Genomic DNA, 12,937 nt, shown 5'->3' with positions numbered 1-12,937 from the left:
TTTAAAATGTTAATGTATTTAAAGTGTTCAAAGTGCAGTTTCAGTGCAAGTCAGTTGAAACGATCTTAAGTTGGCGTGACGTTGAAGTCGTGCGACCCTGCTGCTGTACTGGCTTGTAGTTTGTTTATAGCATAACGTTAGCATTTCGCTTTTGGCGACTAGATTTATGATTCAAAAATTATAAAAGTAGGGTTGACATGTGGAGATTATCCGGCTGAACAAAACGTGATCCCTCTTAAATGTGTGTCAACCACAGACCTTATTTCGAGCTATTTTCCAAAATCCTATGGAGAATTTGCATTGGTTTTTCGCGAAGGAACCGGAAGAAGTTTACTTCCAGGTTTTACGACGCGTCACTGCGGTTCTCTATAAGGATTTTACTAGAGTGGAACTTTAATAGAAATGTGTGTGTGTGTGTGTGTGTGTGTGTGTGTGTGTGTGTGTGTGTGTGTGTGTGTGTGTGTGTGTGTGTGTGTGTGTGTGTGTGTGTGTGTGTGTGTGTGTGTGTGGCTATGAGGCCTCTCACGTACATATATTCTCCTTATACATACATATATTTTCACTCTTACACAGTATATTCTCCTTTTACATACATACATTTTCACTCTTACACACATACATTCTCCTTTTACATACATACATTTTCACTCTTACACACATACATTCTCCTTTTCCATACATATATTCTCACTCTCACACACATATATATTTACACTCACACATTCATACATTTTGCTCTCATATTATATTTCAATTCACACATTCATATATTGTCACTCACACATTCATGCATTTTGTTCTCATATTCATATATTTTAATGCTCATATTTATACATTGTGCTCTCATGCACATTCATTCAATGTTTACATTTAATATTATAAATAATATATGCATGTATGAAGACAATATATGTATGCAAGAGAAGAATGTATGTATGTATGAAGACAATATACTGTATGTATGCAAGAGAAGAATGCATGTATGTGTGAGAGAAAGTATAGTGGAAACGGAACGAGTATAGTTGAAACGGAAGGCAGGTCATTATCGCGCTGTGATTGGCTCAGAAGGTCGAGCAGGGCGGGCTCATGTTCAGAACTTCTGATTCAAATCAACATGATGGAGGGAGATGAATCTACGGACTATTTGTTTTTCTTTATTAAAAAAGTAAACGGAAGAGCGTCTGGAGGCGTTTTTTCTCTTTTGCTTTTTACCTTACTAAATGGTCTAATGGTCATTGGAGCGAGGGGGCGATGGGGGGAGGGGGGAGGGGGGGCCGCGAAACTCGCGGAAGTGATTTCAAAACAAAAAGCACTCGTTTGCTTGGAACGGTGATATTGTAAACAAGGGGAAACTAGGGGGATTTAGCGATCACAATGAAAACGGCCAAGACACACATTTATGGGCATAAATATGTCTCATAATTATTTGTGTGATCATTAAAATAATTTGTGTGTAAACATGTTATTTGTAAATGGAAAACACCATCCACAAATGCATTTAAAAGATTTGCAAACTCACAAATAAATGTGCAAGTGTAAAACGGATCCGAAAATATGCTAAATATTTTCACAAATAAAAAAAAGATCTGTGAATATTGTTCTGTCATTCTAATGACTGACATCTATCTCCTTGACTGCTATATCCTTAGTGGCCTCTAGGGACAGGCAAGTGCGTTCCTAGTAAAACGTCTGTGTTAGGCTTCCGTTCTGCCATTTTGTTTGAGAGCCGCATGGGGAACAGGTCCCTGACTCTATCTGTCTCCATCCGGTTATTTTCACCCTTGAGAAGGCATAATCTGTGAGTACATTTGTTTAGGGAAACATTTTGTATAATTCAGGGGAATGCTGCTTGATCAATGCAAGAGCTTTCTGAAAGATCATTTCATATGTTTTAAATACTGTGCTTCTACAACCCACCAAGCTAAAGACTGTAAAGCTGACATCCACTGCTCAGAGTGTGACAGTAATCGTCACATCTCAGCTCTTCATGCTGGTCCATCCAACTGGGCAGCATCTGGTCCCAGCACATCTCCCGCAGTGCATGGTGGGCAGCAAGTTGAACAGGCCACAGAGGTAGCCACCTCTCATTGCACCGAGGTCTGTGGGAAAGACCTCCAAGGTAAATCCTGCTCCAAAATAACTTTGGTCAACGTCTATCCTAAAGGATATCCGGAAAGAAAAATGAAAATGTATGTGATTTTAGATGACCAGAGCAACTTATCACTAGCAAGATCTGACTTCTTTGACAAATGTAGCATTCATGAAAACGCTTCTCCTTATACCATCAAGGCATGCTCTGGCACAACAGAAACCACTGGGAGAAGAGCCAGTGGCTTTGTTGTCGAGTCTGTTAACGGAGGAGTGCCCTTGCTACTGCCTAAACTTATTGAATGCAACCTCATTCCTGGTAATAGGGACGAAATTCCTACTCCGGAGGCTGCAAGCAATCATCATCTGAAGAAGGTGGCTGCTGAAATCCCACCACTCGACCCTTCAGCTGAAATCCTACTGTTGCTTGGTAGAGACATTATTCGTGCTCACAAATTTCGCAGCCAGTGCAATGGGCCACACAATGCTCCCTTTGCCCAACGCCTTGACTTGGGGTGGGTCATTGTGGGCGACGTGTGTCTCGGGGAAACTCACAAGCCAACTGTGAACACTTTCAAGACCAGCATCCTGGCAAATGGACGCCCCAGCTTCTTCCGTCCATGCGAGAGTAACATCTACGTGAAAGATAATTTCACAGGTCAACAACAAAGGCCTACACCTGAGAAGCTAGGCAGGCTTGTGTTCAGCCTTTCCGATGATGACGACAAACTTGCACCCTCAGTTGAGGATGAGACCTTCCTCCACATAATGGACAAATACTTCACAAAGGATGATTGCAACAGTTGGGTGGCCCCCCTCCCTTTTCGCACTCCTAGACAACGTCTTTCTAACAATCGGGGACAAGCTCTCAGTCGTCTCATGTCACTCCGCAGGACTTTGACAAAGAAACCTGAGATGAAGGGTCACTTCGTGGACTTTGTAAAGAAAATCTTCAGCAACGGGCATGCAAAACCTGCTCTCACATTGGAAGAGCATCAAGAGTGCTGGTACTTACCAAGTTTTGGTGTCTACCATCCCCAGAAACCAGGACAAATCAGGGTTGTTTTTGATTCAAGTGCACAGTACAAGAACGTTTCTCTTAACAATGTGCTTCTTCGGGGACCAGACCTCAACAACAATCTTCTTGGGGTCCTCATCCGCTTCAGGACTGAGCCAGTTGCAGTCATGTCAGACATCCAGCAAATGTTCCACAGCTTCTTAGTCAGAGAAGATCATCGTGACTACCTTCGGTTCCTGTGGTTTCGTGACCACCAGCTGGACAACGAGGTTATGGAGTTCCGAATGAAAGTCCATGTGTTCGGCAATTGTCCCTCGCCAGCTGTGGCTATCTACGGACTGAAGAGGACGGCCATGGAGGGTGAAAAGGAGTTTGGCACTGCAGCGGTGGTACGGCACTTCTACGTGGATGACGGGTTGAAATCATTCTCCAATGTTACGGAGGCCGTTGATGTCCTGAAAAAGGCTCAATAAATGTTGACCCAGTCAAATCTCAGACTGCACAAGATCGCTTCCAACAACGCGGAAGTCATGAGAGCTTTTCCAGGAGAAGACCTTGCCAAAGGTCTGCAAGACCTCGACATCGGTCAAGACCCGCCTCCTATGCAACATAGTCTTGGGCTTGGATGGGACCTGTCTACAGACACGTTTGCCTTTCACGTGGCAGCCAGTGATAAACCCTTCACACGTCGTGGTGTACTGTCAACCATTAACAGCTTGTTTGACCCTCTGAAATTCGCAGCACCAGTCCGCATTCAAGGCCGTATTATCCTGAGGAAGCTTATGACTGATGGCTGTGAATGGGATGCACCTCTCCCTAAAGAGAAACTGGAGGAATGGCTAAGATGGAAGAACTCCTTGGAAGATCTTCAGGGTTTGAAAATTCCTCGGATGTACACATCGCTTTCATTCTCTGGAGCTCATAAGAAGGAAGTGTGTGTCTTCTGTGACGCCTACACCAAGGCAATTGGTGCCGTTGCGTACCTCAAAGTGACAAATACAGAAGGACAGAGTGAAGTGGGGTTCATCTTGGGAAAGGCAAAACTTGCCCTTAAACCTGATCTAACTATTCCTAGGCTTGAGCTTTGTGCAGATTTACTTGCGGTTCAGGTGGCAGAGGTCATTCTTGAGGAGTTGGACAAAAATTAAATGACGTCAAGTTTCTTCTCTGATAGTAAGGTGGTGCTCGGCTACATTTCAAACGAATCAAGATGATTCTACGTGTACGTCCACAACCGAGTACAGCGCATCAGGCGGTCTACACAAGCTAGCCAGTGGAACTACATTCCTTCCGAGCTAAACCCAGCTGATCAGGCTTCAAGAGGTATCCCAGCTAGTCAGCCTGCTCTGTCTTCATGGCTAGTTGGACCCACCTTTCTGACCAATCCACAACCTTATCAACCAGACAAAGAAGCCTTTGACCTCATCAATGCTGGAACAGATGTTGAGGTACGACCAGAAGTCACTGTCTGCACCACTCGTCTTTCAGACAACAAGCTCAGCGGTGCACGCTTTGAGCGGTTCTCCAGTTGGAGATCTCTCTCAAGAGCCATTTCTCTGCTTTCCCACATTGCTCACTCATTCACTCAAGTTTACAAATACAGTACTTGCAATGGATGGCACACCTGCAAAAGGCCTCTAACTAAGGAGCAACTTGACCAAGCCAAAGCTACGATCATCCTCGCTATTCAAAGCGAAGTATATGAAGAGGAGATCAGTTGTATCAAGGATGGAAAGCCTATTCCAAGACAGAATTCACTCAGCAAACTTTGCCCCTTCATGGACTCACATGGTCTCCTACGCGTTGGTGGTCATCTGGAAAAAGAAAGAATAACCTCTGACGAATCTCACCCAGTACTTGTTCCTGATAGACATCATGTTGCCACACTATTAATTAGATACTTTGACGAGCAAGTTCATCACCAAGGTCGGCACTTCACGGAAGGAGCCGTGAGGGCAGCCGGATTTTGGGTCGTTGGAGGAAAACGATCCATCAGCAGCGCTATCTACAACTGTGTAACCTGCCGCAAGTTACGTGGGAGGCAGCAGGAGCAGAAGATGGCTGATCTGCCGGCCGATCGCTTAAGCACAGACCCGCCCTTCACTTATGTAGGGCTCGAAGTGTTTGGACCTTGGTCTGTCAGTGCACGAAGAACACGTGGAGGTCAAGCCAACAGCAAGCGGTGGGCGGTTGTCTTTGTGTGCATGAGCTCACGAGCAATACACATTGAGGTGCTGGAATCGATGGATTCTTCCAGCTTCATTAATGCTTTAAGACGCTTCCTTGCCATCAGGGGCACTGTGAAGCAGTTCAGATCAGACTGCGGAAACAATTTTGTGGGAGCCTGCAAAGAACTCCAAATTGACTCCAAAGGATGCAACAACGATCGGATTGAGAACTATCTGACAGAACAGGGGTGCACATGGCAGTTTAACCCTCCACACTCCTCACACATGAGTGGTAGCTGGGAACGAATGATTGGGGTCATACGTCGTGTCCTAGATGCTATGCTGCTCAAACTTGGCACTGCAAAACTGAAGCATGAAGTGCTGACTACACTCATGGCAGAGGTAACAGCAATAGCCAACGCCAGGCCGTTAACCTCGGTCTCTACGGACCCAGAGAACCCACTCATTCTCACTCCAGCCACTCTCCTTACCCAGAAATGCGGCACACATCCTTCACCTCCAGGCCAGTTCGGTGAAAGTGACCTTTATAGGCGTCAGTGGAGACAGGTTCAGAGTTTGGCCAACACTTTCTGGGAACGGTGGAGACGAGAATATATCAGCAATCTCCAAGGTCGACGCATTTGGAGGAACGAAAGGCCTAACATGCAAGAGGGGGATGTCGTCTTGCTACGGGACAACCAAGTTCAGAGGAACAGCTGGCCGGTCGGGCTAGTTACAAAGACCTTTCCCAGTGACGACAGGAAAGTTAGGAAGGTTGAGGTGAAGATTGTCAAGGACGGTACAACAAAGCTGTTTCTTAGACCTATCTCGGAGACAGTCCTTCTCTTACAAAAGGACACTAATAAGTCACTGTGAAGTGAGCTACTACAGTGCATCAGACCTAACAATCCTTTCTCAGTTTCTAGTTAGTGTTGACCTCTTACAGATGCCAGGCGGGGAGTGTTCTGTCATTCTAATGACTGACATCTATCTCCTTGACTGCTATATCCTTAGTGGCCTCTAGGGACAGTTAAGTGCGTTCTTAGTAAAACGTCTGTGTTAGGCTTCCATTCTGGCATTTTGTTTGAGAGCCGCATGGGGAACAGGTCCCTGACTCTATCTGTCTCCATCCGGTTATTTTCACCCTTGAGAAGGCATAATCTGTGAGTACATTTGTTTAGGGAAACATTTTGTATAATGTGCTACTTATATTTTTGCATCTCAGGTAACATTTATCTAAATTCAGCATATGTAGTTAAGCCATGGAATTGCTGCATGAGTAGTAATTGTCCCTTATTGGATGTTGGAGTGCATTTGGTTTATTTTTGGGGAAAAGTACATTATATTTTGTTGTTGTTAGATATTTATACATGTCTTTGTTTGTATCATTCCAGTTTCACACCGCTCCTATTAAAATACCAAACGTCAGCTCCTGTCTCGGTAATTTTTGGGAGAGTATTTAGCTCGCTGCATAGCCATGCATCTACACGCGTGGTGAGGGCAGAAGAAATATCTCTTTAACATTTACAACTTTCTATCAGGCATTTGTGAATCCATTTTGTATTTGTCGACCAAAAATGCACTTGCGGATCTCAAATTTCTGCTCGTGGATCTCATATAAAAAGACGATCCACAAGCAGAAATGATGGCCTGCTGATGACGACATTTCCGCATGATTTCAAAGTAAGAGCATGATGGTTTGTTTAATGCTCCGTTTTTTTTTATTATAATGAACAGCGGAACGTATGCATTCTTTATCACCATCATCATCATCATGTTATAGTGATACAGTTAGTTTGTGTTAGTTTATTGGTTCAATACAGCATATATCGAGCACTACTTCATACTTCATTCATCCCAAATTGTGAAATGTGTGGAAACAAGTATAAACACAATAACATTAAATACAAATGAAAACAATAGACAGGAATATATGCCTATACAGTAGAAAGGACACGATGAATATTATAACATTTAATGTAGCCTCACTATGAAAGCTGACCTAAATACGGTGCTTTTCTACAGATTACCTTACCACTGCACTGGTAAAGTAAAACTAGGCCGATTAATAAGATGTGAAGTGCTTTGTAACTTTGACCCGCTTGACTGAATAGACAACAAACAATGAAGAAAGAGTTTTATCTGGGCTGCTTCGCTGCCAGCTGCTCCCCCCGGGATCCGGAAGTGGCGTATAGCCTGTAGCCTACTTCAACATCAACGAAAGTGCTTGATATATGCTGTATTGAACCAATAAACTAACACAAACTAACTGTATCACTATAACATGATGATGATGATGATGATGATGATGATGATGGTGATAAAGAATGCATCTAACGTTCCGCTGTTCATTATAATAAAAAAACAGAGCATTAAACAAACCATCATGGTCTTACTTTGAAATCATGCGTAAATGTCGTCATCAACGGGCCATCACGTGGTTTCCGAAAATGAGGTGACCGCAGTGCAGAACCGCTGTATAGTTTAAATCTTCTAACAATGTTGTCCATTTTAGACACAGGCTTATTATATCTACAGCCCTTAATAACATTCATTTTCAGGGCTCAATGTGTGTCTTGGCCATTTTCGTTGTGATCGCTAAATTCCCCTAGTCTCCCCTTGTTTGTAATATCACCATTCCAAGCAAACGAGTGCTTTTTGTTTTGAAAACACTTCCGCGAGTTTCGCGCCCCCCCCCCCCCCTTATTTTAGTAACTGCTTTCATCGCAACGCGATGTTTACAGTGAGAACAGCTGTGAGGTCCGTGCAGAAAGCAGAGCAGTGTGTAAAATATATATCACTCAGTATAACAGGCCTACATTAGTTCTTTATTTGTATGCTGTAGTTTAGTAGATATCTACAAACAAAGAGTTGAGATTTTTCTAAGACCATTTAGTGCTTCACATAATAAAAATACACAACGGCTGTAGCCTGATTATGCTTTAGGAGCAGTAGGTGTGTGTGGTACAGTGTGTAGGTGTGTGTGTGTGTGTATGGGCTCAGAACAGTCTCATAATACACACAGAAGGATTCAAACTTGTATTTCATGATCCGCAAAAGGATTCACGCTTGTATTTCCGGATCCACACTTGTGTTCTTCAATGCACACACAATGTGTTCCGTTTCACATGTAAATAAAATCCAAATACAGAAAAAAGTTTTACATATACGTATTTTTGATCCTCACATATTTGTTTTCCGTTTAAATCCCATGAACCTGCAAACACAAACCGCTTTCTGTGCACGGATCGCTGTGCATTCGTGTGTGGGTTTTTAGAGACTCCCCTGTCGCTCACCCGATTCGTACTTGTAATTTTTTCTATCTATAGCCAATCAGATGTCTCCTCCAGTCTAAGCCAATCACATGAGCACGCCCCCACGAGGGTAGAGGTCTTGCATTCATGACGTAGGGGTTCCTGTAGGCCTATGCATTTTGCGCAGTCCGGAGCTGACAGGTCCGCTAATCTCAGGACACCGCCACTCTCAGTACATTGCCACTTTCCGAGCAGGAAATGCACGCAAATACAAGCCTTTATATTATTAAGGTACAGCATCACTTTCCGAACCATTGATTAATGCTTGTGTACACAAAAACGTCAGGCAAAACCGTTTTAAATGTGTGTTTCCTGTATGGCGAATACAGCTGCTTTATTTATGTCTGTATGAAGTTGTTGTGAGTGTGGAGGGAGCAGCTACAGGTTAGCTTAGCCTAATCGATCAGTGCATTACGAAGCCAGTGCTAGACAGTGAACTGTCAACGGGGGGAGCCCCGCCGGTCATTATCGGCCGATATTCACTCTTAATAGTTTGTTCGGTGCTCTCTATAAAGGCCGATCAGGAGAGCTGGATCTGATCGATATGGACATAAACGCGAGTGAAGTATAACCGGACGCGAAAGAGAGATCAGATCAGCTGCTGAGTCTGACGGAGACACGCAGCTCTTAATGATCACCTGAAGCTCCGCCCTCTCTTTAGCGAGCTGACCGGACAGTGCAAAATGCGTATATGAAGTTTCATGAACGCAATAAATCATACCCTCTTGGGTGCGCGCTCATGTGATTGGCTTAGACTGGAGGAGACATCTGATTGGCTATAGATAGAAAAAATTACAAGTACGAATCGGGTGAGCGTCAGGGGAGTCTCAAAAAACCCACACACGAATGCACAGCGATCCATGCACAGAAAGCGGTTTGTGTTTGCAGGTTCAGGGGATTTAAATGGAAAACAAATAATGTGAGGATCAAAAATACATATGTAAAACTTTTTTCTGTATTTGAATTTTATTTACATGTATATGAAACGGAAGACATTGTGTGTGCATTGAAAAACACAAGTGTGGATCCGGAAATACAAGTTTGAATCCTTCTGTGTGCATGTGTGTATTATGAGACTGTTCTGAGCCCATATGTGTGTTGTACAGTGCGTAGATGTGGCGAACAGACGGGTCTCAGTTGTCCTATGCTTACTTTTAATACTTGTACAACTTTTGGCCCGTAATTTCAATTCCCCATTTCAGCGACCAGAGAGAGGGGGGGGGGGGATATATCCAGTCTCTGATTGTGTTACATTATTATGAGAGTGCTCTCATACTTGTTTGATTCTGAAATTGTATATATTTATATAAATATATGTGTGTGTGTATATGTCCGCATCTGTAGCCTGTTATTGTCTCATTATACCGCACTGTCAATTAATTAAAATTAAATATATATAAGTCGGCATGAAAACATCTGTGCATCAGAGTGCTGCTGTGCCTCCTGTCATCATTAATGGACGTCTCTTTAAAATGACCGCTCAGAGGAGAGGAGTTCTCATTTCTCTAACCGCCTGCTGCTTCCACTCCTCTCTCCTCGGTTCCCCTCCTCAGTCCTCCGCTCGCATCTCCTGTCTCACCAAGCACACCAGCACGCCAAGTCTCAAGGAGAGGAGTCGAGGATAGGAGTCGAGGAGGGGAAATATGAGTATTGAGAAACCTCTATGGATTCATCTCCCTCCATCATGTTGATTTGAATCCGAAGTTCTGAACATGAGCCCGCCCGGCTCGACCTTCTGAGCCAATCACAGCACGATAATTACCTGCCTTCCGTTTCAACTATACTCCTTCCGTTTCCGCTATACTTTCTCTCACACATACATGCATTCTTCTCTTGCATACATATATTGTCTTCATACATACATACATTCTTCTCTTGCATACATACATTGTCTTCATACATACATACATTCTTCTCTTGCATACATATATTGTCTTCATACATGCATATATTATTTATAATATTAAATGTAAACATTGAATGAATGTGCATTTGAGCACAATGTATAAATATGAGCATTAAAATATATGAATATGAGAACAAAATGCATGAATGTGTGAGTGACAATATATGAATGTGTGAATTGAATAATATGAGAGCAAAATGTATGAAGGTGTGAGTGTAAATATATACGTGTGTGAGAGTGAAAATGCATGTATGTAAAAGGAGAATATATGTGTGTAAGAGTGAAAATGTGTGTATGTAAAAGGAGAATATGTGTGTAAGAGTGAAAATGTGTGTATGTAAAAGGAGAATATATGTGTGTAAGAGTGAACTTTTTTTGAACTCTAATCTCACTTTTGCGAAGTTTGCTGGTGACTCTAGAACAGCTGAAAATGTATGTGTGTTGATTAAGAGGAAAAGGTGCTTGGTATTTTTATTGTTGTTACTATCAGGAAATGTACAGCCAAATCCGGGTCCACCTGGTAGTTTTAGTCAAATAGCTACTCCTGCTGATTTTATTTCTAGATCGGGGTTAGGTTTAATTCATTTAAATGTGCGCAGTCTGTTACCTAAATTAGATTTTGTCCGTATTTGGGCGAGTTCAACTGAGGCTGATGTCATTGTCTTATCAGAAACGTGGCTAGACAAATCGATCTTGGCCTCTGACATTTACATAAATGGTTACAATGTATATCGCACTGACCGTCCTAAAAAAGGTGGTGGCGTTGCAATTTATGTGAAAAATAAGTTTTGTGTAACAAAAATGGTTTCCAAATCTGTTAGTAAACAACTACAATTTTTAGCTGTGAATGTCGAAGTAACAAAGGGTCAACAGGTCATGGTGGTGGGTTGCTACAGGGCCCCCTCGGCTGTCAAGGACTCCTTATCTTCATTGGCAAAACTGTTATCTCAACTTTCCTACAAGGAAATAGTGCTGCTTGGTGATTTTAATTGGGACTGGTTAACTTCTGTGTCAGAGGATTTTAAAAACCTGTGTACCTCTTTGAACATTACTCAGATTATAGACAGTCCTACTCGCCCAAATATTGAGTCCCCAAATAAATCCTCCTTAATTGATCTCATTTTAACAAATGTTCCATATAAATACTCATCTGTGGGAGTATTTGCTAATGATGTGAGTGACCACTGTGTTGTAGCCACAATTAGGGACACTAAGGTCCAAAAAGTTAAACCACGCATCATCACAAAGAGAGATAAAAAACACTTAGTGGAGCAGGGTTTTTTACATGATCTGTTTGATTTTGATTGGGGAAAAATCGATCTGTGTGCTGATGTAGAAACTGCATGGTCTTATTTTTATCTTGGTTTTATAAAAATTATAGATAAACATGCACCTCTGCGTAAATTTAGAGTGAAGGGACGAAACAATCCCTGGTTTTCTGCTGAACTGTCCAGTCTCCTTCATGAGAGAAACAATGCTTGGGCAAAGGCTAGGAAATCAGGCTCAGAGGTAGAATGGCTACGCTTTAGGCAGCTAAGGAATAGCTTTACTTCACATGTCAAAAGTGCTAAGTCAAAGTACTATTTGTCAGTTACCACAGAAAACCTGAATAATCCTAGGAAATTTTGGAAATCCATAAAATCGATTTCCACTGGTGATATCCCAAATGAGCTACCTCCGTACCTCACCACAGCATCTGGCATTATATCAGACAGGGCCACCATGCTAAATTGCTTTAATAAGCATTTTGTCTCTTGTGGCTCTCTGTTTGATTCTGTCACTGACTGTGCTTCTGCTTCTGTGAACGCTCCAGTCCTTGACTCTGAACAATGTGGTCTGGAAAACCCTTTCAGTTTTACTCCTTTAACTGTTGGTATTGTCCATGAAGCTTTATCCAAGTTAGATCCTAGGAAACCGGCTGGCCCGGACAACGTAGAACCTTTCTTTTTAAAGATAGCTGCAGATTTTATTGCTCCACCTCTTACTTCTCTTTTTAACCTCTCCCTCAGCACAAATACAATTCCTAAAGTATGGAAGTCTGCTTATGTCCTGCCTCTACTGAAAGGAGGGGAGGCAACTATTTTAAATAACTATAGGCCAATCTCTAAATTGTCAGTTTTGGCTAAGGTGCTCGAACGACTTGTGAGTGAACAAGTAAAGGAGTTTTTATGTATAAATGATATCCTGTCTAAACATCAGTCAGGCTTCAGGAAGAAACATAGCACCATCACTGCAACAATGAAAGTGGTAAATGATATTACTAGTATGCTAGATAATAAACAGAGTTGTGCAGCTCTGTTTATTGACCTTTCCAAAACGTTTGACACCGTTGATCATCGCGTCTTAAAACAGAGGCTACTCAGTACTGGCATATCCAGCCATGCAGTGGGGTGGTTTATGAACTACCTCTCTGAAAGGTCCCAATGTGTTCACTTTGATGGGC

At 42.6% G+C, this 12,937-nt stretch overlaps 1 protein-coding gene across 1 annotated transcript in view; it reads right to left on the bottom strand.

Annotated features, from left to right (window-relative positions):
- raly (RALY heterogeneous nuclear ribonucleoprotein) overlaps positions 1-12,937 on the bottom strand; it is a 559,745-nt gene that overhangs the window by 410,709 nt on the left and 136,099 nt on the right. The window lies entirely within an intron of this gene.

Source organism: Notothenia rossii, assembly GCF_949606895.1.
Source record: "Notothenia rossii genome assembly, chromosome: 5".
NCBI classification, from domain to species: Eukaryota; Metazoa; Chordata; class Actinopteri; order Perciformes; family Nototheniidae; genus Notothenia; species Notothenia rossii.
This window is presented reverse-complemented; position numbering and strand designations above follow the sequence as displayed.